Source organism: Lissotriton helveticus, chromosome 9 (genome assembly GCF_964261635.1).
Source record: "Lissotriton helveticus chromosome 9, aLisHel1.1, whole genome shotgun sequence".
Classification (NCBI taxonomy): Eukaryota; Metazoa; Chordata; class Amphibia; order Caudata; family Salamandridae; genus Lissotriton; species Lissotriton helveticus.
The window spans coordinates 1,243,838,421-1,243,865,487 of NC_136070.1; the positions used below are offsets into that span (position 1 = coordinate 1,243,838,421).

General features: G+C 46.3%; 1 protein-coding gene across 18 annotated transcripts in view; it reads left to right on the forward strand.

The window, feature by feature from the left end:
- Positions 1-27,067, forward strand: part of LOC144782416 (renalase-like) — a 916,893-nt gene that overhangs the window by 617,326 nt on the left and 272,500 nt on the right. The window lies entirely within an intron of this gene.

Consider the following 27,067-nt stretch of genomic DNA (forward strand, 5'->3'; position numbering starts at 1 on the left):
AGATTAATTCATAAGTACAAAACACCTGCAGCGTATATGTTGGGTGAATATGGTTATCATACTTGTCTTTGGATTGAGAATTGGATGAAGTATACTGAAAATGATGGTGTATTAGCATGGCCAGAAGATGGATCATTTAACATGAAAGTTTTGAAAAACGTAAGAGAAAAAATGATGAAACTCGTACCAAAGCCTAGACCTACTCAATTTGAGGCATTAGTTGAATGGGAGGATGTAATGTTTGAATTTCAACAAGAGAGTAGAGGAATATCAAGAAGAGCAGGGTTTGATCTTAATAGAGAAACACATCAGGATAGAATGCGTCGATGGAGAAGCGCAGACATGTGTGATGGCTTGTACCCAGTGAGACTAATTGATGAGGTAACTGGACAAAAGTGTACCAAAAAGACAAATAGAAATAGTGAAGAAAGTGATTTAGAAGATGCGGTATTAGAAGAAATTTATACTAGAAAACCGCCACCTTATCAACCAGTTTGTTCATGGACTTCTCCAAGTGCCCCACCAAGAGAAATTATTGATGAGACATCTCCTAAAACGGATCAGAATTGTAGAAAAACACCTGAAAGAGTAGAAACAAGATGTAATTCAAATATATCAGGAGAAAATAGAAATTTTATTGAAACCCCAGTTTTAAGTAATGAAACTCCAAGAAATGGAAAAAGAACAGAAAGATATGAAGAATTACCAAATACTTCAGAAAACATTCGTTCTACGAATGAATTAATACAGCAGTTAACTAAAAGCATGGAAGCAGTAACAGTACCTGTAACGATTGGACCTGTTCTTCCAGTATTTGATCAAAAAGAAATTAGACAATCAGCTTTAACTGTTCCATTAAATTCAGAAATACAGAAAGTGACTGAAAAAATTTATTCAGACCTGTCTGAAATTCATCGAGAGAAAATAATGATGCCTGACTTAACTTTTAATCAAAGTTTGACGAGTAAAACTCCATCTGGTGCAGAATCTGACTCTGGAACTCCAGAGAAGAGTCTGAGTAAAATAGATTTTACACAAACCCCAGAATGTAAATTACTTGATGTTGCAAAATTGAAAGCAGATTTAGAGGAATTAATAATTGGAACGATTGGAACTGACAGTTTGAAGGCATATCAGGATGATGAATTATTATTTATTTGCAAAAGCATAACATGGAAAACGAAAAACAAATATGATCAATTGGAGGAGATGGCTGCTGAATTAGAAATAGATTTAAGCAAGCAGAAGAATTTGCAGAAAACGTATATGGTGGATTTTTCTGAAAAGGATATTGAAAATATGAATACCACAGGAAGAATAATTCATATAAAAGATTTAATTGTGATTTTGAGAAAATGGGGTGAACTAAGTAAATGGAGAGTGAAATGGACAAAGAAAAGAGATGAAGACAGAACAAGCTTAGCTTTTCCTATCAGAGAAAAGAAAGAGGAAGTAGTAAATGAATTGCCAATCAGAGAAATACCGGGAGGAGGGTATGTGCATGTCCCATGGACAAGACAGGACATTTTAATGTTCGCAAATGATTTTCCTCGATTAATAGAAAAACCTGTAGAATGGTATCGACAGGTTGACAGGTTTGTGAAAGTTTCAAAAGTTTTGTGGATTGATCTTGATGGATTCTTTGACATAGTTGTCCCATCAGATCTTTGGGCAGAATGTAAAATTACTATAAATTGGCCTAGTGAAGAATACCCTCGACATAAGGTAACAGGTGCTCCTTCACCAGAGGTAATGAGAAAGTATGATCAGGTAATTGTGTTTTTGAAAAACAAGATTCCCCCAAAAGAGATAGATTGGGTTAAAATAGATAGAACAACCCAAGAGCCAAAAGAATCAGTACATTCATTTTATGAAAGGTTACTGCTGGTATTCAAACAATACAGTGGTTATGAAAATCTAAGTGAAAAAGACATGAGCCATTTTATATACAGATTTGTATATGGCTTGAAACCTGAAATTAGTGAAATGGTAAGAACTGGAATAGTTGGTTGGCAATCACACACAGCAGATGATATCTTGAGAAAAGCAAAATACTGTAGTGATGAAATAGATGCTAAACAAAAGAAGTTAAAAGAAAAAGCTATGTGGGCACAGGTAAAAGTGGCTGAACTACAAATGGCAAATTTGGGAAACAAAAATGTTGATCAGAATCAAGGGAAATTTAAAGGTAATTATAATAAACCAAAATTGATGGGAAATATAGAAGAGTTAAAACAGAAACTCCCATGTTTTAATTGTGGCGAAATTGGACACTGGAAGCGTGAATGTAAGAATCCGCCCAGAAATTATTTTAAAAATGCATCATTAAATCCACAGATGCAGAATGAGATAAATCAGCAGCAACAGCTACAGCGACAGGTAGTGATTCAGCAAAGTCAGTTATCACAACCGCCACTTCCAAACTGTGTAAATGTGCAGAGATACAGTACAGAAACAGGATTCAGCGGAGGTGAACAGGTAAACAGATCGCCAAGAGTGAATGTGTCAAATGTGTCACAACAATATTGGTTGAAAGAAGATGGAGGGAGTGATTCTGAAGAATATTTCTGACGGTGCCTGAGAGATGAGGAAGAGTGTGTGCTTGGAGCCACTCTTGAGGTAGATCAATCTGGTCCATTTGTAAGTGGTAAAGTGAACGATGTAGAAATTACTTTCCTAGTGGATACAGGTGCTACCCGTTGTACTGTTAGATCAGTGGAAATAGAAAACCTTCCTCTCTCTGGAGATAAAATCCAAGTAGTAAGTGTAGCTAATCAACAGATATAAACAGATCTAACTGAACCAGTTGAAGTTGAAATAGGTAAATTTAAAGACATGCATAGATTTATAGTTTGTGATAGCAGTCCTGTAAATCTGTTAGGAAGGGATATACTTTGCAAGTTGAATTGTGCAATATACTGCTCACCGGATGGTATTGAGCTACAAACTCCAGAAGAGGATGAGCTTTACAGATTAACAATGTTAATGATTGAGGCAGAAGAGAGTAAATTATTTTCTGTGTTTGATAAGAATAATCTACCTGAAGAATTAAAAGACACAGTGAATGTTAAAATTTGGGATTTCACTGGAGATGAAATGGGTTTGATGAAAAATGTAGACCCAGTAAAAATTTCAGTAAAACAAGGAGCAGATTATCCAAACATTCCTCAGTATAAAATGAAAGCAGAAGTGATTGAAGGAGTTATTCCTGTAATAGACAAATTCATAAAACAAGGTGTTCTACAAGAGATTGAGAGTAGCCCATGTAATTCACCGATTATGGGAATTAAAAAGCCAAACGGAACTTTCAGAATTGTTCAAGACCTGAGAAAGGTTAATAAAATTGTTGTTCCATGTTGCCCAGTTGTACCAAACCCAGCGGTAATTTTATATCAGATTCCGCATGATGCAGAATGGTACACGGTTATTGATTTGTGTAATGCATTCTTTACTGTTCCATTGCATCCAGAAAGCCAACAAATTTTTGCGTTCCGGTTCAAAGAGCGTATTCTAGCATGGTGTTGAATCCCTCAAGGGTACACTGAAAGTCCATCTATTTTTAATCAGCTGCTAAAGAAATCATTGGAAAATCTAGATTTACCTGGAAAATCTACGTTAGTGCAGTATATTGACGATCTCCTTGTGGCTGCTAAAACAAGAGATAATTGTGTAACAGATACCATTACTCTTTTAAATCATCTGGCAGATGAGGGACATGAAGTATCTCCTGCAAAATTACAGTTTTGCAAACAAGAAGTAAAATATCTTGGTCACAGAATTGCAAAGGGAGTCAGACAGGTGACAACAGTAAAAATAACAATGATTCAAGCAATGCAACCTCCAAAAACACAGAGACAAGTTAGAATGTTTCTGGGAATGGTTGGTTATTGTCGTCAATGGATTAGTGGATTTTCAGTAATTGCAAAGCCACTGCTGAGACTGACAAAAGCAGACATAAAAGACCCGATTAGCCTAACAGAAACTGAATTACAGGCCTTTGAACAGTTAAAGAAAAGTTTGTGTGAATCTCCAGCATTGGGAATGCCTGATTACGAAAAAGAATTTGAGCTGTATTGCAGTGAAAGAGAAGGATGTGCATTATCAGTTCTGATTCAAAGACATGGAAGACTGAGAAAGCCAATAGCATATTTCTCAGCTGTTCTTGACCCTGTTGCAAAAGCATTACCAGGTTGCTTAAAAGCAGTAGCTGCAATAAGTGTAAGTTTGGAACAAAGTGGAGGAATAATAATGGGATTTCATGTAAAAGTATATGTACCACACTCAGTTGATATTCTCCTCACAAGAAGCAGAACACAACATTTGACAAACAGTAGGCTAACAAAATATGAAAAGGTAATCCTTGGTTCGGATAATGTTTCAATTGCGAGATGTGTGAATCTAAATCCTTCTACATTATTACCTGACACTAATGAAACAGAAATCAGGGATGAGGCTGTTGATCATGAATGCTTGGATGTATTAGAATATTGCACAAAACCAATACAGGACATAAAAGATGTCCCGTTGGCTGAATCAGATTATGTTCTATTTGTTGATGGTTCATGCTTAAGAACAGATGAAGGTGTTCTAAGTGCAGCATATTCGGCATGCACAGTTGCAGATGTAATTGAAGCTTCTTGTCTCAAAAGAATTCATTCAGCTCAAATAGCAGAATTGATTGATTCGTGCATATGAATTGGGAAAAGAGCAAAAAGTTACCATAGTGACTGATAGTCAATATGGTTATGGCGTAGTCCATGACTATGGCCAGCTCTGGTCTCAAAGAGGTTATTTAACTTCTGCGGGATCACCAATAAGAAACGCACAGTTGATAAAAAGATTAATCGATGGAATTCAGCTTCCAGAAAAAATTGCAGTGGTAAAGTGCACAACACATAAACAAGGAGAGGATTACATAACAAAAGGAAACTCATATGCCGACTCAATAGCAAAATTCTGTGCAAAAAACAATGTCTCTGTTAATCGGAAAAAGGAAAATGAACATGTTTTGAACTCACTTATGCTAACATCTGTAGTTGAGACTTGGCAGGGAGTAAAAGAATTGCAAGATGAGGCAGATGATGAAGAGAAAAACACATGGTTAAAGGCAGGATGCAGACAGAGAGAAGAAGATGAGGTTTGGGTTTACAAAGATGACAGACCAGTAATGCCAGACAGTATGATTTCTGACATGGCACACATGTACCATGGTCCAGGACATATTGGCAGAGATTCAATGATTAGAATATTCAGACAAACATGGTACAATCCAAAATTCAGAATAATTGCAGAATCTTTTTGTCAGAGGTGTCTTATCTGCCAACAGATCAACCCAAATAGAAAAACTGTTGTGAGCATGGGAACCATAGGACGGGAGGGTGGTCCATTTACCAGATTACAGCTTGACTTCATTGACATGCCACCTCACAACAAACTCAGATATGTCTTGGTGATAGTCTGTTTGTTTTCAGGATGGGTGGAAGTATTCCCAACACGCCGCAATGATTCAATTACTGTGGCAAAATTGCTTTTGAGAGAAATCATACCAAGGTATGGATTTCCGGTAACGGTCGAGACAGATCGTGGCACACATTTTGAAAACAGATTGCTACAATTGGTTTGTGAAGCTCTGGGTATAAAACGAAAGTTACACTGTGCTTACAGACCAGAAGCATCAGGTGTTGTTGAGCAAGTGAATGGTACAATAAAAAACAGAATAGCAAAGATGTGTCTAGCAACAGGAATGAAGTGGACAGATGCACTTCCACTTGTTTTGATGTCTTTGAGAAGCATTCCAGATAGAAAAACAGGTTTGAGCCCTCATGAAATTTTGATGGGTAGAGTAATGAGGCAAGCATTTGTTCCAGTTGATAAACTGTTGAGCATTAATGATAGCATCATTATGAATTACTGCAAAAATCTATCTGATATGGTGACTTCTGTGTTCCATCAGGTGGGAACTGAAGTAATTACAAAAGAGAAAGAACAAGCTCATGATCTGTTACCAGGTGACTGGGTAAGAAAAAAAGTACACAGAAGAAGAAACTGCCTAGTACCCAGGTGGCAGAAGGCAAGACAGGTGATATTAGTCAAAACGAATACAGTAAAGTGTAGGGGATTGAAGAGATGGATTCATGCTAGCCACACCATACGTGTACCAGCACCTGAGAATCCTGACGGAGGTGATACAACAGCTGATTCAGATTCAGAAGAAGAACCTGAAAGAAATCCAGATCCTGAAGATCGACTAGAAAGTCGACATCTGGAAGATTCTGATGCGAATGAGGCATTGAATGAAGAAATTGTGATACAAGATTTTGAAGAAAATGAAAATGATGAAGATCTGCTAGATCAAGAAGCAGAAAAAGAAACTGAACAAGTAGTGATTCAAGATCAAGGTCAAGAGAGTATTGAAAAGCAGATTGGAAGCTCTGGAAGAAGGAACGAAAATTCTGAAACTGGAGAATTGGAAGTAATTGAAGAAGAAGAAGAAGAAATTCCAAGTACCAGCTATAAGGATGATGTTCCTAACAGAGTGAAACTGCCGAGTAAAGAAGTTCCTGAATCTAAGGAAGAATCAGATACAGTAAAACTGATTATTAATGAATCAGCTGATAACACGGAAAGTGAGACAGACAATAGTGGAGAAGAATCAAAAGTGAAAAGATCAAGAAAAAGAGCTTGGAGAGTGGAGTATAATTTGGCAAAACCAAAAAAGAAATTATCAAGAAAAGGAGATAATTGGCCAAATGAAAACAAAGGCATAAAGTTTAAATTAGCAAAAGAGCAGGTGAACGAGATCACAAGTCAAAAGGAAGAAGTCTCAAATAAAAAAGTTCAAGCAGGAAGGAAAATAGAAGTGATAAACAGCAGAGCAAAAAGAGTAATAAAGCCAAATCAGAAGTACAAATCACCTGAGTGGACCTACATAATTATTCCACCGGTGGTAGAAGTAAATAGTAGTCAAAGAAATTTTGATGATGCAAGTGATAATGATTGATTTTGTTCATTAGGTGACACAAGGTTGAAGATATTGTGTTAGGTGACACAAGGTCGAAGAAATTGTGTTAGCTGGAAACATATCATTGTATGACATTAGGTCGAAGAAAAGCTGTTAGAATATAAAGTTATCTGTTAGTTGAAAAAAAAAAAGAGGGGAGTATATTTAGTAATTTTTAATTTTTCTTTTTATCTCCCTGCAGATTCCATTACTTTCTCTCAGAAATGTTAGGAGAATCGGTTATTTAAGCCAAAGTTAAAATATTGCATTTTGGGTTAAAAATGTTGGAGATCCACTTTTATAACATAATGCTGGACTTCCCTAGGTGTCTTCTTTTCAGAAATGTCTGGATTTGGTAGGTTTCCCTGACTGACGGCTGAACCTGGGCCCAAACTCCATATACAAAGATCCAATCAAGGCTACAATGCTGGACCAATATTACAGCGACTTAATCGAAATCCTCATATTTAGAATAAACATCCACCCACCGTTTAGTTGGAAAGGAGCCCTGGTCTATCGTCCCCCAGGACCTCTCCTCAATTCCATACCTCATCTTCTAAATATGATTCCCCCTCCCCCCCCCATGTGATATCTTCCAACAAATTCCTTCTTGTGGGTGACTTTAATATCCACAGTGAGAACCCAAAAGACCCAGACACAGCCACCCTTCTGACCGAGATGACAGCACTACTAGGACTGATCAAAATTAATGACGCACCTACACACATTGCAGGACACACGTTAGATCTGATTTTTTCCAATGCACCAGAGACAACCAACAAATCAACCAACCCTCTGATATGGTCAGACCACTCGATAATCGAATTTGACCTAAGAGGTCCTCATGAACGCATAGTTAGGAACAACCCTGCCAGACAGACCCCCAGACAAGGGCACAAACTAACACCCGCCCTCTTTCGTGAAACTTTCATCCCCCCCAAATCAGCTTACTTCGTACACAGTGGATAAACGTCTGACGGCCCTCCAGGACACAATCAAATCAACCATTGACACTCTAATCCCCATGAAAAAATCCTCTCTGGCCCCCAAACGCATCCAGACCCCCTGGTATTCGTCAGAGCTCAGAGTAGGAAAAAGTCAATGCAAAAAGCTCGAGCGTCAATGGCGCCGCACTAAGGATCCCTTTCACAAAGAAAAATACAAGGTAGCCTTGCTCGCCTATCACAAGAACCTAAAAACTGCTCGGATAAAGCACATAACCATCCAACTGGAGCAAAGGGATAATACATCCAAAACCCTCTACCAGGTTCTGAACAGTCTCATTAACCCCAAAGCCTGCAGTCCTGAAGAAGAGCCATCTCAATCTCTGTGCGATAAAATAGCCAATCACTTTGCTCAAAAAATTGATGACATTTACAACAAAATCTCTGTTTCCAATAGCTCAATCAATGAAGGCAAGCTCCCCGAAGAATGAAAAGCCGCCCAGATAATACCCATCAGGAAAAACAACAAATTGTCTCCCGATATAATAGCGAACTATCGTCCAATCTCACTTCTCCCCCTGTACAGCAAATTGTTGAAAAAATATATCAATACACACTTATCCACTTTTATTGAATCCTCCAACTGTCTTGATTCCTCACAGTCAGGATTTTGCCACAGATACAGTACCGAATCGGCCCTGGTCAATGTGATTGATGACATTCGTATGTAGGCGGATGCCGGCCGAGCAGTAATTCTCATACTGCTCGACCTGTCCGCCGCATTCAACACCACCTCACATCAGATCCTGTTAGAAAGACTAGAATCGATAGGCATCCAGGACACTGCATTAGACTGGATGAGGGACTTTCTCAAAGGAAGAACCCAAACAGTGCACCTCGGACCCTTCAGATCAAAAACCACCCCATTGACCAAAGGAGTACCGCAGGGCTCCTGTCTTAACCCTTCGCTATTCAATATTTATGTAGCCCTACTTGCATCACTCCTCAGGGAGATCGGGTTTATCCCAATTTCCTACGCAGATGACACGCAGCTTCTCCTCACCTTTGATAAAGACACCCCCAACATCAAAAGCATTTTTTCAGAAGGCATGAGAACCATAACATGGATGAGCAGCAATTTCCTGCAGCTCAATGCAGGGAAAACTGAAATAATGCTTTTCAAGGAAGCAGTCACCAGCTGGTCCCCTAGCTGGTGGCCGGAAGAAATGGGCCCGGCACCATCTCCTAAGTCAGTAGTTAAAAACCTAGGAGTCCTAATAGACAACAAACTCAAACTTGATGAGCACATAGCTACTACCAAAGGAGCTTGCTTTCACGCACTCAGTCTGCTTCGCAAAGTCTTTCATTTCCTTCCCACTTCCACCCGCAAAACCCTGGTTCATGCCTTAGAACTCAGTCGCCTGGATTTCAGTAATGCCCTGCTGATCTCTGCCAAAGAATCTGCCCTGAACAGCTTACAGGCGGTGCAGAACACAGCAGCCCGCCTGGTAACCATTGCACCATATCGAACCCCATCACTGCCCTTGCTTCGCAAGCTTCACTGGCTACCCATCTGCAAAACAATTAAATTCAAAATATGCTGTTTGGTGTTCACGGGCCTCAACCAGCTGGGTCCCATATATCTGGCCAACAAACTGTCCAGACACTCATCATCGCGCACTCTCCGCTTCAATGGGAAAGGTCTTCTTGACATTCCTTGCATCAAGCGAACCAGATTGGGAGGCAAATCATTCTCCTATCTAGCACCTCAATTCTGGAACCAGCTTCCACTGGACATACGCCTTTGCACCAACTATCTAAGCTTTCGGGAAAAAATTAAAAACCTCACTCTTTTAAACTCCCACTGCCTCACCTGTATGTGTTCTCAGCGCGGAGATACCCTATGTGGGGTGATTCAGGCGCTTTACAAGTGACATAAATACATAAAAATAAATCAACAGAGTGGGTGAATTTGCAAGGTGAAATCTTGATTTTTCCTTGTTGTGTTTTGGGTCTTTCGTTGTCATAGTGCACAGGCCCTGCCAAACAAGTAGGCTACTTGTTGGAAGAATTGTAAGAACATAGAATAGTAGAATATTTATTATTATCATCTAAAATTCTCTCCGGTTTTGGAGTCAGTGTATTTAAGCCAGTGTACAAGACTGAACACCTCTTGCAGAAATGTAGACATTTTGAAACAGCTTTCTCAATCATCCTGAGCAACATCCAATGAGAAGCAGTGGCATTGGCTATGCAGAGACTCTCAGCATTCCTTGTTCAGAAGCGGAAGCAGGAATTACCTAAAATACTATCTGAAACATATACATCTGTGGGTTGTGGCACTTGGGATCACTAGCTGCAAACTACATCTGATAAAAAATTAAACTGAGGGGTCTGCTAAAGAAAAAACAACAACAAACACTAAAAAGAAAAACTGGGAGGAGACTCGAGAGGACAGTTTGAGGGTTCAAAACTCATGGAAAAAGCTACACAATTCTGTAAGACGCTTGGTGAAGTCACATTCTAAGTTTTTGGCGAGAGCAACGGAGGCAGAATCGCGTATCTCATCTTTAGAAGACGAGGTGGCTCAGCAAAAAAAGACTATTGACTTGCATATGGCTACCAAGGAGGATATCAATTGGAAACTTGTTGACATTGAGAATCGCTCCCGCAGAAACAACCTGAGATTTTTGCAGATACCCGAAGGGAAAGAGGGGTCTGATACAAGAGGGTTTATCGTCACACTTTTAAAGAAAGCAATGCCAGAAGGAACTAAATGGGACTGGGATCGGGAGGTGGAGCGGGCCCACAGATTCCCATTTAAAGTTAACCAGCGTGACCAGAAGCCGAGAGCCATCTTAGTGGCTTTTAATATTTTTCAGGCTCGGGAGGAGATTTTTATCAAGGCTCGCCCAGATAAAAAATGCAGTGCATTAGATTGTGAATTTTTCGTGAGACCCGATTTGTGTAAACAATCTGTTGAATTACGATGGCAGCTAAGGCAGCTAATATCAGGGTTTCAGGCAAAAGGGGCGCAGGCATATTTGCTGTTTCCAGCTAAATTAAAAGTAATACACAGGGAGCACACTAGATTTTTTACAACTGCCACAGCTGCCAAAGAATTCATGGGGTCGTTGTAATCTATAAGAGATACAATCATGATGTGTCAATAGAATTCGGAAAATAGAAAATAGGAAATAGATTGTAAAATATTGTAAAAGGGTTAGTAGTGTCTGTATGCTACCTCTCTTGTATTTTTGGTGTATGTTGGTGTTTATTTTGGTGTCTTTAAGCTTTTGGTAATCACCCGGAACATTGGGATTTAACGTGGTAAAGACTTGAAGGGCAATACCCCGAGGGGGACGACAGGGGATGGGGGGCAAGCTCGCATCACAGGACCATAAGTCCGAAAGCCTCTATTAAGGGAGAAGGGAAGGGTGGGGGAGGTGGGGTGGGCCAGCAGGGTGGGGTAGGGAGGGTGAGGGGGGCACCTGGGGTTATTGGTGGGGTTAAAACATGGGAAAAAAGAGTTCACAGCAAAGTATACGAGGAAAATGTGAAGGAAAGACTAAATAAAAGAATGGTTGTACTATTTTTTTCATTAATTTTGTTTTTGTATGGATGGGTGGTTGATAGGTGGGGGCAGATTATGGAAGTGTATAAAGGCAATGGCGAGTAAAGGGGTTAGAATTTGCTCGATGAATGTGTCCGGTCTGAATAACCCTATAAAAAGACAAAAGGTTGCCGCAGAATTGAGGTATATTAGACCAGACATAGGGGTCGATTAGGATGGCGGACGGAAATGGGTACTGTCCGCCATGGTCGGGGAAATTTTAGTCCCGGCTGCGCCGCGGAGATTCCGCGGTTGGGATTAGGATTATCATGTCACGAAACTCCGAGCGCGGCGGACGGATCATAACAAACACCGTCCGCGGTGGACGGAACACATCTAACTCCGTCCGCGGCAGACGGAGCCCAATGAACAACCACCGCCGCGGACGGAAATGACCGCGGAAAATAACACATGTACCGCCATACCTGTGAATACTCCGTGTCCGCAATTAGGATAAATCCGCCTGTACCACGGAACGCACAGCCATACACGTCCGCGGTGGAAAGAATGCAACGATAAACAGTGCATCACTGCGGAAGGCCAACACGCACAACATCCCTAACGTCAAACAAATGTCAGAAAGTGTACCGCAAGTACAAAGCAAACATACGAACATTGACAAGGCCCCCCCGATACACCAACACCAAGCACAAGCCACCATGACACGCCCCAAGTACCCAATAATGCACACTAGTCAACACGCCCACCTACCACCTGACTGCCAACAACCATTGAGACACGACTATAAAATGACACCCACACAGTACCACAATCCTTTGCATCACAGCATTGCTGCTAGCAAGAGGCCCTAATCGAGATACAGCTAACTCACATAGAAGACACACAACCACCACCCTACCACACGAACCACACAAACACCCACCACACAATTCCTACACATCACACACCACACACCTGCACCCCCCAACTCACTCAACCCACACACTGAGCACCACACACCATGGCACCCAAAAAAAAACCTAAATTCACGGAGACCGAGTTGAAGGTAATGGTAGATGAAATCATCCGTGTTGAGCCCCACATCTTCGGGGCCCAAGTCCAGCAGACGTCCGTGGCGCAAAAGAACCACATGTGGGACAGGATCGTCACTCGGGTGAATGCGTCAGGGACCGTGCCGAGGACGAAGCATGAGATTCAGAGGCGGTGGCATGACCTGAAGACCCGGGTGAAAGGCATCCGCGCCAAAAACTATGCAAGAGCCAATCATACTGGCGGAGGATCACCCCCGGAGCCCATACCCTTCACCGATTGGGAGGAGAAGGTGCTGGTGATACTTCACCCAGAGAGTCTAGACGGACTTGATGAAGGAGAAGAGGCTGGTAAGTACAAACCAAGCCCCACGATCAGTACGACATGGTCAGGCTCACACAACTGAGAAGACACATCACCTACGCCCCAACCCATGCACGTCGGACACCTACTCACAAACATGTACATGGCTACCAACAGGCCCCCATGTTCACGTGGAGGGTGGTGGTGGTGGAGGGTGGGGTGTGTGAGAGGTCCAAACTACAACTCCCAACAGGCCCCCATGTTCACGTGGAGGGTGGTGGTGGTGGAGGGTGGGGTGTGTGAGAGGTCCAAACTACAACTCCCAACAGGCCCCCATGTTCACGTGGAGGGTGGTGGTGGTGGAGGGTGGGGTGTGTGAGAGGTCCAAACTACAACTCCCAACAGGCCCCCATGTTCACGGGGAGGGTGGTGGTGGTGGAGGGTGGGGTGTGTGAGAGGTCCAAACTACAACTCCCAACAGGCCCCCATGTTCACGGGGAGGGTGGTGGTGGTGGAGGGTGGGGTGTGTGAGAGGTCCAAACTATAACTCCCAACAAGCCCCCATGTTCACGGAGAGGGTGGTGGTGGTGGAGGGTGGGGTGTGTGAGAGGTCCAAACTACAACTCCCAACAGGCCCCCATGTTCACGGGGAGGGTGGTGGTGGTGGTGGAGGGTGGGGTGTGTGGGGTGTGTGCGACAGGAAACAGAAATGTCTACAAATCTATATGAACATGTAATGTCCACATTACTGACCAGCTCTATCTTGTCCCTCAGGTGATCGTGAATTAACTGGGGAAACCAGTACCCGGACGCAAGCCTCGCCTCCCACACATACCGGACTCTCTGGTGACGATGACACAGGCAGCTCCGGTGCGGAGGATGGAGCGGGCCCAAGCACACAGCCAGGGCCATCTGGCTCACAGGGACTCCCGGGCCCGACAACCGTCGCTTGTGTGACTCCAGCGACACCTGCCTCTGTGATCTGCAGAGTCCCCACCACCACCACCATCAGTACCACCAGTACCACCAGTACCACGACTCCTGCCTGTGCCACCCAGCCTAACCCAGCGCACGACGCAGGTCCATCGGCCTCACACCCAAGCAGGGTGAGTGGGCCACAAAGGAGAGAGGTGACGGGACATCAGGCAATCAGGCGACCCACACTCCGCCGTACAGAGGAAGGACAGCTACCCCCATCCTGTGGCAGAGTCCCTACAAGGCCTTTGCCAGGTGCCAGGCGTCATACGACCGTTCCCAGGAACATGCATATCGTGCACACCAGGACTCAGTGGCAACACCAACATGTTGCGCGAAATCTCGGGGTACCTTGGCCAGATAGTGCACATCATGGGCCAGCAGACAAAAATGTGGAGGAAATGGATTGCCCGGAACAACCCCCCCCCTCCACCAATTGTCGTAGCGCCACCGTCACCTCCACCTCCACCGTCACCTCCGCCTTCACCGTCACCTCCGCCTCCACCGCCGCCACCACCACCTGTGCCCCTGGCGACGGATGTGGCCCATGAACAACCTGCACCCCCAGCTGACTCTGTTCCACCTCAGAGACGGAGGGGCCGCCCGAGGCTGGAAGTGGGTGAGAGCAGTGTTGGAGCGCCATCCACACGCTCCAAGAGGGGCCGCCAATGACTTTGTCACTGCCTGTGCCAGACATTCACCCTGCAAAGTATCCTGTCCCACATAGACAATCATTGCCACTGGTCTGCTGGACTAGTCTGACACCCCCCAATGTGGTGTCAGCACGGACATTTCATCTGCCATTACCTTCAACTCCAACTCCCTCCCCCCCCACTTACTTATAAATATTCACCAGCACAAAAGCACAACCTGTAAATAAATTTCACTTACACACTCAATGATGTTTTGCCTCCATGTTTATTCGCATGATTGCCTTCAGAAACAGACGTAAACAGGTCCAGGGATCCTAGTCGTACATGATCATGGCGCTGCGGGAGTGACCTAGGGAAAATCAGAGACAGCAAACACACGTCAGGAAACAGATTCACACACATCACAACACACTGCACAGCAACATTACACAAACTACATTCATCACAAAAGCATGGGATGAGAGACTTGTATGTCCAAAGAAATGAAGACACACATATGCAACCAGCACAAACAAGAACACACAGCTGATGCACCCCACATTCACACAACACCAGCAAACATACATAAGGCATTGTCAACTGGCACAAGAGGTAGCTACTCACATTCAAGGGAAGTAGCGATCAATGAGCTGGCGCCTCTGGTCCACACCTTCCTCCTCACCACTATTCTCATCAGTCGACATGGGTGGGATGGGAGGCCGAGGAACTTGTTCGTCTTCAGGGTCCAAGAGCAGTTCAATGTCATTGTGCACTGCCAGGTTGTGGAGCATGCAGCAGGCAATCACGATCCTGCATACTTTTCCTGGTGAGTAAGGCAGGGCCCCTCCGGTCTTATCCAGGCACCGAAACCTAGACATTAGCAGTCCAAAGGTACGTTCGATCACTCTCCGTGTCCTTCCATGTGCATCATTGTAGCGCATTTCACCCGCTGTAGTAGGATTACGTATGGGACTGAGGAGCCAGGGCCGGTTTGGGTACGCCAAGTCACCTATGTAGGGGGATGAGAGACACAAACATCACAACAAGATATGGTGGGTACCCCATGCCACACAGAGATCACAAGAGTCCCCACTGCACACTCACCAACAAGCCACGCTTGACCGGGTCGCAGATTTGCCATCAGTTGGGGGACAATGCTGCTCCGCATGATGTGGGCGTCATGTGCGGAGCCAGGAAATCTTGCACACACATGGGAGATGATGTTGTTTGCCAGGCACACCACCTGCACGTTCAGCGAATGGAAGTGTTTGCGATTCCTAAAAACCTGCTCACGTGCCCGTGGTGGAATGATAGCGATATGTGTGCCATCAATTGAACCCACAACGTGTGGTATGTGGCCCAGTGCATAGAAGTCTGCTTTGACTGCTGCCAACTCTTCCGGCCGTGGGAAATGTATGTAGTCATTCTTGTACAGCATCATAGCTGTTAAAACATCCCGAAGTACCGTGCTGAACATGGACTGTGACATCCCCCCGGTATATCCAACTGTGTACTGAAAGGTGCCAGTAGCAAAGAAATGTAGTGCCGCCATAACCTTTGCAGTGGGTGTAATCGAACCAGGATACGTCCTACGTGGCTGCAGATGAGGAGACAATTGGGCAACAAGCTCCATCAACTGACGTCGATCCAGCCGGAACTTCCTAATCACCTCCTCGTCAACCATATCCTCCAGCACAGTGTATGGCCGATGCACATTTGGAGCCCTCCTGTGTGGGAGAGAAATGTAACTTAAGTCAACTTACAAACGACGCATACGTGTGCAACTCCATCACATGTAAGCCAACATTAGCAACAACAAATTTTCTAGGGAGAATGGTCATATGTGTGACATCTCTGATAGTCTATACAATACGGAGTGCCCCTTTAACAAAGTGCAGCCACTTGCAACAGGAAGTGTGTCAACACGTACAACGCAGCGTAGTCACATGTGAACCTTACTGACAATACGTGTGTCTTTACCCTAATGTTTAGTAGCCACATCACAGACACACATGCAAGTGCATGCACACAAACGATTATGATACACACACACCATGTCATCATGCACCAATGCCAACACCAATAATGTTGTGCATACGGTAATTACATGCATGCTGACACAACGTCCAAAACACATACACTGAATGCATGTGTACCACCACCACTGTAGTCACCTTGCCAGAACCACACACTGACAACAGATACATAATTTGGCCATACAGCCGTGATGTACTGTGTAGTTGTGAAGATGTAATAACGTCTGTAGGGTCACACCTGACGTCAACACGTCAAAATGCACATCTGTTCCCCATTGTGTGCCCACCGATGGGCATAGTATGGACACACATGCAATAGTGTATGACATATGACCTTTCCCTATCACACTCACAACCCTCATGACGCAACTGCACACAACACATCACGGTGCAGCGTCTGACAAGATAACATAATTGGCGCCGCCATGGCGGTGCACAACTTCCGCTACTTCCCAAAGGCCATACGCGGCCAGCGTCCCTCTTCCCATTGGCTGCATGTGCACGGACCGTCACGGGCACACATCGGCAACCGCACGTGCAAGCTTCAGGCACAGATGCTTCAGTTGCAACAATGTTCTATCACTGGCGCCACCATGGCGGTGCACGTACTCAGCGGGGGAGGTGCAGGCCTATACACCCTTTAGATGTACTCAATGGACATGCCAGTTCATGTCCCCTCTTACAGTCACATTGCATCATCCACCATACACCGGCCGGAGCGGCCGGGCCAAGGCCGGCCGTGCCGGCCATGTACACAACCGCCGTCCTAGGACGGCCGTGCCGGCCATGTACACAACCGCCGTCCTAGGACGGCCGTGCCAGGCCATGTACACAACCGCCGTGCCAGGCCATGTACACAACCGCCGTCCTAGGACGGCCGTGCCGGCCATGTACACAACCGCCGTCCTAGGACGGCCGTGCCGGCCATGTACACAACCGCCGTGCTGGCCATGTACACAACCGCCATGCCAGGCCGGGCCTAGGACGGCGGTTGTGTACATGGCCTGGCACGGCCGTCCTAGGACGGCGGTTGTGTACATGGCCGGCACGGCCGTCCTAGGCCCGGTCTGGCACGGCGGTTGTGTACATGGCCGGCACGGCGGTTGTGTACATGGCCGGCACGGCCGTCCTAGGACGGCGGTTGTGTACATGGCCGGCACGGCCGTCCTGGGCCCGGCCTGGCACGGCGGTTGTGTACATGGCCGGCACGGCGGTTGTGTACATGGCCGGCACGGACTACCTAGGACGGCGGTTGTGTACATGGCCGGCACGGCCGTCCTTGGCCCGGCCGCTCCGGCCGGTGTACGGTGGATGATGCAATGTGACTGTAAGAGGGGACATGAACTGGCATGTCCATTGAGTACATCTAAAGGGTGTATAGGACTGCACCTCCCCCGCTGAGTACGTGCACCGCCATGGTGGCGCCAGTGATAGAACATTGTTGCAACTGAAGCATCCGTGCCTGAAGCTTGCACGTGCGGTTGCCGATGTGTGCCGGTGACGGTCCGTGCACATGCAGCCAATGGGAAGAGGGCCGCTGGCCGCATATGCCCAATCGAAAGTAGCGGAAGCAGTGCACCGCAACAACAGGGCCAGTCATTGGCCCATTTCACGAACACGCTTCCAGGGCTGACCAATTGCTGGCGACGTATGCCACTGACACGTGCTGAGGGCCCTATATATGTGTGTTGGCCAAAATCACACATCCTACCCTGGGGACCAGTGCTGCCTGTTCACCTCGACCTGCTGCTGCTGCTGAGCTGACCACCGACTGCTGCCTGTGACCATCACCTCGACCTGCTGCTGCTGCTGAGCTGACCACAGACTGCTGCCTGTGACCATCACCTCGACCTGCTGCTGTTGCTGAGCTGACCACCGACCTCTGCCTGTGACCATCACCTCGACCTGCTGCTGCTGCTGAGCTGACCACCGACTGCTGCCTGTGACCATCACCTCGACCTGCTGCTGCTGCTGAGCTGACCACCGACTGCTGCTCTAGTGCCATACTCCGTGATCTTGCCATGTCGAGAGGCAAAGAGATCCGATCTCGTCCCTTCACCGCCGCGGAGCTTGATGTCCTCGTGGACGGTGTGCTCCGCAACTATGGACGCCTCTACGGCGCACCCGGACGGGTGGTAAGTGCAGTGTGGGACATGTTGGTGTGCATGAGGGGGCCAAAGAATCCTGCCTACTGCAATCTTAGCTGTGTAGTGTGGGCTCGACATATGTTCCGGATTGTGCATGGCTGCTGACAGATACGTGTTGCCCCTATGTGTATGACAGGCCAACTGTCCACTGACTTACACCCTTTTGTCTCCCATCATGGTAGGTCAAGCTGCACCTTCGAAAGGACGTGTGGAGGAGCATTGCACGGGAAGTACGGGCATTGGGGGTGTGCAACAGACGACATACACACTGCCACAAACGCTGGGACGACATTTCCAGGCTGAGCAAGAATGTAGCGGAAGTGACACTGGGGATGATTCCAAGGACGCCCCGTCTGGCCCGACGCTCCATGACCCCTCTCATGCACCGTATCATTGCAGTGACGCATCCTGAACTGTCCGAACGTCTGAGTGTCGATCAACAGCAAACTAGCGGTGAGCATACTGTCTGTGTAGATAACTTGTGAGTGCAATGCATGTATTGGTGCACAGACACAGTATTGAGTTCCGTGGTGCGTATGTATCTCTATGATGCCATGTTGTTCCCATTGGGTGGGTGTCATTTGACATCCAGGTCCGCCATGTTGACACGCCAATTGCTTAGTAGTTAAGTGTTGAAGCACATCCCCTAGTGGTCCATGGCCCCATGGCAGGAAATGTGTGCAGATGTACGTGCTCCTGCCCTGTCCGCATGCTGTACATGTGTCACGGCCACCAACGCTTATGTAATGTGAGGATGACTGGTAGAGGTGGCCCGTGTGCAGGATGGGGGTACAATAACTTTGTCAGCTATGGAATTTGGGAATCCTTGTCCTTCTGTACGTGAGTGTGCCCATGACTTACACCTCTTTTATGTGCATTTCAGCTATGACAGAGGACACTCAGCCTCAGACGGAGGAGATTAGTCGAGGGAATGAGTCCGGGTCAGACTTCGCACACACGCAGACTGACACAGAGGAGGGCAGCGCCGGAGAGGGGGACAGGACCGTCCCTGAGGACTCGCATGTGGAGACACCATCGTCCTCCTCTTCGGAAACTCTTGGTGAGCCTGCACTGTTGTCACAGACTGGGAGTGGGCAATCATCACCTTCTGTCGGAAGACAGCACACAGGGCCCACACTTCCGCCAACTGCACCATGTACTGTTCGTGCCCGCAGGAGTAGGGGGAGCAGAGTGGCGTTCGGTGCAGGCACCGCTGCCCCTGCCACGGTGAGCCAAAATGCACTGTGTGCTGAGGCCGTTGATCTGCTGCGGCAGCTGTGTGTGGGGCAGACCAATATGACAAATGCTTTCCAAGACCGTGATAGGAAGTTGGGGCAGGTGGTGGCATTCATGGAAGGGATGCATGGCGATCTTGCTGGTCTACACAGGACAGTGCAGTCATTGGCAAGCAGTGTGTCGTCTGCAATAGTACAGTCGCATGGACAGGGTGCTACTTCTGTTTCCCCATCTACACCACTGGATGTCTCAGGGGGTAGTGATTATTCTGAGCAGGACTCAAATACAGGTTATTGCACTAGAAGCAGCGTCAGACAGCACGTCAGGGCACGCAGGGCACATACCCCATCCCCTAGATCAGCTAAATCTGTTCACGAAGAGAACGTCAGATACACTGGAGTACACACACACGATCCACAAGTGTTGTTGGGGGACATGCCTTCAGGAGCTACACAGGCATTCAACACAAAAGGTACTCCCAAGGCAAGGGATACTCACAAGTCCATGGACAGTCCCTTGGACAAGGACAGTCAAAAGACAAAGGCACCTCCTAAGAGCAGGGAGACTCCCAAGGGCAGGCCCACAACAGAGGAAAGGGCCCCTCCCAAGGACAAGGACAGTCAAAAGACAAAGGCACCTCCTAAGAGCAGGGAGACTCCCAAGGGCAGGCCCACAACAGAGGAAAGGGACCCTCCCAAGGACAAGGACGGTCAAAAGACAAAGGCCCCTCCTAAGAGCAGGGAGACTCCCAAGGGCAGGCCCACAACAGAGGAAAGGGACCCTCCCAAGGACAAGGACAGTCAAAAGACAAAGGCACCTCCTAGAAGCAGGGAGACTCCCAAGGGCAGGCCCACAACAGAGGAAAGGGACCCTCCCAAAGACAAGGACAGTCAAAAGACAAAGGCACCGCCTAAGAGCAGGGAGTCTCCCAAGGACAGGCACACAACAGAGCAAGGTCCATCTCCCAAGGCCAGGGACACACACAGAGAGCAGGTGTCTACTGGAGACAGGTACACCACAGACGACAAGTCTGCTGGCAGGAACAGGGCGCCGACCAGGGCACAGGCAAAATCCAGAGACAACACTCCACCTAAGGATAAGGCACATCCTACGGACAAGGCTTCTAGCATGGACAATGGCGCAATCAAGGACAGGCATACTTCACCCCTGGCTGCACTGAGGCTGATGTTTTCAACTGAACTCCAAACAGATGTCTCCGCGGCGGAGTCCACCCATACCTCCACTCCCATCCAGCCCAGTCAGAAGCAGAGGAGGGAGTCCCCTGTTGTTGCATCCCCCATTACACATGATTCTGAGTCCAGACGGCAGGCACACAGCAAACGACAAGCAGGCTCCAGCACGTCCCCAGAAACCCGATCCCCGGCTGCAGATGCTCCACCTATGGTGGGTGATATTGGTTTAGAGTCACCACCACTTGCCAGTCCTGTCCTGTCCAGGGTGCACTCACACATCCCTAAGAAACGCAGACACACACCATTGACACCTGCCCACCCCGATGTCGCTCAAGGTCAGCTATCCCCAGCTCCCAGGGCCACCCTGCCTCCTGGCCCATACAGCCCTGTGGCTCATCATTTCAGTGGTCCCAGTGGCGCAGGTGCAGTTGACTCTCATGTATCAGATAGTGGCACTGTGTCTGTTGTTTGCTGTCATGCATCATGTAGTGGCACAGTCTCTGTTGTGCCCTCTCCTGTTGCAGGTCCTGGCAGTGTATCTGGGTCTATGGCTCACGTGTCAGTGAGTAGATCTGTGGCTGTGTTGCACACTCCTGTTTCTGGTGCTGGCAGTCTGTCTGGGTCAGTGGGTCACGTGTCAGTGACTACATCTGTGGCTGTGTCTCACATTCCTGTTGCTGGTGCTGGCAGTGTGTCTGGGTGTGTGGCCCATGTGTCTGTCACTCGGGCTGTGGCTGTGGCTCACACTCCTGTTGCTGGTGCTGCCAGTGTGTCTGGGTCCGTGGCCCATGTGTCTGTCACTCGGGCTGTGTCTCACACTCCTGTTTCTGGTGCTGGCAGTGTGTCTGGGTCCGTGGCCCATGTGTGTGTCACTCGGGCTGTGGCTGTGTCTCACACTCCTGTTGCTGGTGCTGGCAGTGTGTCCGAGGCAGGTAGTTCACGCAGTCCCCCTGATTCTGTGATGTGAGGTGCTGATCACTTCACTCAAATGTTAATTCACATGGTGTGTCCATTGAGAACTGCGTTGCACTCTTGTGGTCCCTGGGACGGGTTGGTTGGGACACGTACTTGTGCTGCCTCTCATGTAGCTGCTCTGTACTCCACAATGCCCTGTTGCTGTTCTGATACTGCATTCTGCCCTCTCACATGCTGCCTCTGATGTACCTGCTCTTTTGTCCACAATGCCCTGTTGCTGTACTGATACTGCATTCTGCCCTCTCGTTTACTGCCTCTGATGTACCTGCTCTGTTGGGCACAATGCCCTGTTGATGTTCTGATACTGCATTCTGCCCTCTCACGTGCTGCCTCTGATGGACCTGTTCAGTGCTATGGACTGTTGATGCACTTGGCCCCTCTCACGTGCTGCCTCTGATGGACCTGTTCAGTGCTATGGACTGTTGATGCACTTGGCCCCTCTCACGTGCTGCCTCTGATGGACCTGTTCAGTGCTATGGACTGTTGATGCACTTGGCCCCTCTCACGTGCTGCCTCTGATGGACCTGTTCAGTGCTATGGACTGTTGATGCACTTGGCCCCTCTCACGTGCTGCCTCTGATGGACCTGTTCAGTGCTATGGACTGTTGATGCACTTGGCCCCTCTCACATGCTGCCTCTGATGGACCTGCTCTGTTGTCCACAATGCCCTATTGCTGTACTGATACTGCATTCTGCCCTCTCGTTTACTGCCTCTGATGTACCTGCTCTGTTGGGCACAATGCCCTGTTGATGTTCTGATACTGCATTCTGCCCTCTGATGTGCTGCTTTTGATGTACCTGCTCTGTACTCCACAATGCCCTGTTGCTGTACTGATACTGCATTCTGCCCTCTCACATGCTGCCTCTGATGTACCTGCTCTGTTGTCCACAATGCCCTGTTGCTGTACTGATACTGCATTCTGCCCTCTCGTTTACTGCCTCTGATGTACCTGCTCTGTTGGGCACAATGCCCTGTTGATGTTCTGATACTGCATTCTGCCCTCTGATGTGCTGCCTCTGATGTTCATGCTCTGGTGCCCACTTTGCCCATGCTCACGCATACACTGTGATTATACCCCTATTATGTGCAATAAAGGTACTCTATCATGTCTCGTGGTTTGTCGTTGTCATTCATGTTTGCGTACTACAAATGTGTATTACTATTTGGTTCTCATCAGTGGTTTCGGTAACATGACACTCCCCCTCCCTACGTCACGACCCTTGCAGGTATTCCCCTCCATGCAGCCAATGGTTTGTGCCTTACCTGCGTCGGCGTCGATGGTGGGCCAAGACTAGGACGTGGTGGATCGCGAAGAGCATCGGGAAAGCGTGTAGCGCTGGGTCCATGGTGGCGAGCAGCTTGTGGTGGGTCTCTCTGCTATGTCTCTTTTCTTCGCTGTGGGGAATCCGCCGTGTTCAGACAGGTTGTATTTCCGCAGCGGTTTTATGTGTATTTTCCGCCATCTTTATTTGGGGGACGGTCTTAGACGTCAGTACGTACGGCGGAGCCTCCGGATGTGTTCCGTCCGCCGCGTGGACGTGTGTAGTTCGACGGCGGTGCGTGCTTTTCCGTCGCGGACGGAAATTTTACACGTTTTGCTATCCTGATATGGCGGACGGAGTGTCCGCGGCAGGCGGACACGGAAAAGGCATTTTCCGCGTACTCCAGGGCCGCGGTGGCTCTTCCGTCCGCCATCCTAATGAGCCCCATAGTGTGCATACAAGAGACTCACATTCCCTGGTTGAAAAGGGAAATGCTAAAAGAATTGGGTTTTACATTAGTTGCTGCGTCCGGCCAGACCAGTATGATAAGGGGAGTGGCTATCCTTGTTAAACAAAATTTTGTAAATATAGGTCGAAAGTTAGTGGATAAAAACGGGCGGTGGGCTATTGCAGAGCTTAAGGTTGAAGGGAGACAACTAACACTATGTACAATTTACGGAGCTAATTTGGATGACCCTGCTGCACTGAATGAAATTAATCTAGAACTGGCTAATTTTTCACAACCAATAGTGCTTTGTGGGGATGTGAATATAAATTTAGTGAATAATGCAATTCAGGATGGATATGGAAACTATCGAGGCCGAAAACCAAGAGTATATAAAGCTCTTGTTAATCTATTGCAAGATCAAGGCTTAGTTGATGTATGGGGACGACTTAGGGGGGGCGATAAAGGGTTTACATTTTATTCGCATATCCTCAAGAAGCTGGTCAGATTGGATTATTTTTTTGCACCCGATAACTTATTGGAAGGTGCAGTAATTAAAACTTATCCTAGGATCACATCTGATCATTCCCCTATTGTGATGGAAATACAGGGAAGTGTGAAGAGCATAAAACGCTCTAACTTTTCGTATGATCGGAAGCTGGGTTTGAATGAGGAATTTAAAATACATATAAATAACTGAATTCAGTCCTTTTTTAGATATAATAAAGGAACGTCTAATGTTTGCACTGTCTGGGATACATTTAAAGCGGGATTCCGGGGTGAGTGTATTAGTTTTTCAATATGGCAGCAAAAGACATTTAAAAAAGAACTTGATATGCTATTTGAACAATTAGCACAGGCCGAGATTTTATTAACAATGGAAGTAGGCAGCGGCAGGAAAGAGTTATGGGAGGCTGAAAATAAGGTGGCAAAGGCTAGAGCTAACATTCTTGGTTTTTGGAGTTCGGAGATCGCAAGAACATTTTTAACATCTAAAATGCAAAGTTATGAGTTTGGGGAAAAAATAGGGAGAAGGCTTGCGGTCAGATTACGGATGAAGGAGTCAGCTAGGAACATTAAGGCAATGAGGGATAGTCAGGGGGTATCCCATTGAGAGCCGCAGCTGATTCTTGATATATTCCAGAAGTTTTATTCTGACTTATACACTCAAGAAGGTGGATCAGTTACGGCTACTGAATGGAGTGATTGGTTGGAATTGGGCCTGAAAGTTTTAGACCCTATGTTAGCTGATCAAATGGACCTTGCGATTACGATGGCCGAGTTAGAACTGGCAGTAAAGAGCCTGGCAATAGGCAAGGCTGCAGGCCCTGACAGAATCCCTGCGGAAGTATACAAACAGTTTTTCAATAATATTAAAGATGAATTGCTGGTTGTAATGCAGACGGCACAGAAGGGAAGCCCACCTACCACTTGGTCAGAAGCTACCATTGCGGTATTTTGTAAGAAAGGTAAAGCTCCGGACTTGGTGGGATCTTATCGGCCGATATCTTTATTAAACGCCGATAATAACATTTATTCGAAGATTCTAGCTAATCGCTTGTCGGAAGTTATAACATCTTTAGTCTCCCGGCAACAGCATGGCTTTATACCTAAAAGAGGTACGGTCGATCATATAAATAAAGTCATCACGCTGTTTGATATCGCGGCCGTAAATAACAGGGAACTAGCGCTTTTTCTGCTTGACGCAGAAAAAGCGTTTGATCGGGTGCATTGGGGCTATTTATGGAGGCTCATGGCTAAAATGGGATTCGGTCAGAAATTTATCATAGCAATTAAATCACTTTACTCTACACCGATGGCCAGGATATCAGCCATGGGTCTACTTTCAGACACTTTAAATATTACCAGGGGGACTCGCCAAGGATGTCCTTGCTCTCCGTTATTGTTTGCTTTGTATATTAACCCCATTATAGAACAACTAAATCAGAATATATTTATCCCCCCTTTTATTGTTTCTGATTATGTATTTTCTGTTTTTGCGTATGCGGACGACATCGCGGTGGTAACTGTTAATCCAGGAAATGCTATTGTAGAGATCGAGAGGCTTGCAAAGGAGTTTGGAAGGACAACGGGGTATAAACTAAACGAATCAAAGACTCAGATTTTGTGTTCTGAAGCATTAACATGGGAAGATGATAGAGTGGTTAAAGAGGTTACATATTTGGGGATTTTGATCAGAGCTAATTTGGTGGAATTAGTTGATTCCAATTGGAATGACTTATATGTCAAAATTAAGGGGTCTCTTGAGAGGTGGGAACGATTGCACTTCACTATCATTGGGCGTACTAATATCATTAAAATGAATATCCTGCCCAAAGTTTTATATTTGTTCAGGTCTATTCCTTTGGAATTTCCTAAACATAGGATACAGGCTCTTCAATCCCTATGTGGCAAATTTATCTGGAGTCCTGGAAAGCCAAGGCGAGCTATGAAGCATATGATGTTACCTACAGAGAGGGGAGGGTTAGGGGTTCCAGACTTTTTTCTTTATTATGTAGTATGTTTTTTATTAAAGATGAGGATATTGATAACAGGGGGAGCGACAGAGCATATGCTTAATCACCCATCTATCTTTGAAATCTTACTAGGGCCCTGCGCGAAGCAGAGCCTATTTATCGAAATTGATGGCAGCTATTACAAGCGAACTTGCTTTAAGGTGTTATTGGGCGCTTTTAAGATTTGGAGATGGTTAGTCAGAACAATGGGTATTGGGAAACTTTCCTACTACACACCCTTTAAAGCATCTAGGATATTGCCTATGATATTCTCGGATGGGATGTCACAAAATTGGCAGAAAAAAGTGGTGAGGTGGCTGGGGGACATTTGTTTGGCAGACGGTACATGTAAATCTTTTGAAGAGTTGAGAGAGCAGTTTTTATTCCCCAGAGCTTATTTTTTTTAATTTTTGCAAATACTGGATTTTTTTGTAAAACAGAAGTTAGTTTTACAGATTAATCCAGCCATAGAGGGGATTAACAGACATGTGAAAATAGGCCTTCTATATCGAATATTATCAGGGGGGAAAACTGATGATCTGGAGAAAGTGAGGGCAAAGTGGGCTAATAATTTAGGAGACCCAGATATAGTGGTAGAAGATCTTCTTTCATTGGCAAAAGAGGCATTAATGTCTGCAAATTTAAAAGCTCAATTTTTTAAAACTTTGTTTGATCTATATTACACTCCTGAACGTATGGCTAAGTGGGGTGGGGTATTTGATGGTAAATGCTCTCGATGCAAAGCTGACCATGCAGACAGTGTTCATATTTTTTACTCATGCCCTAGACTTTATGAATT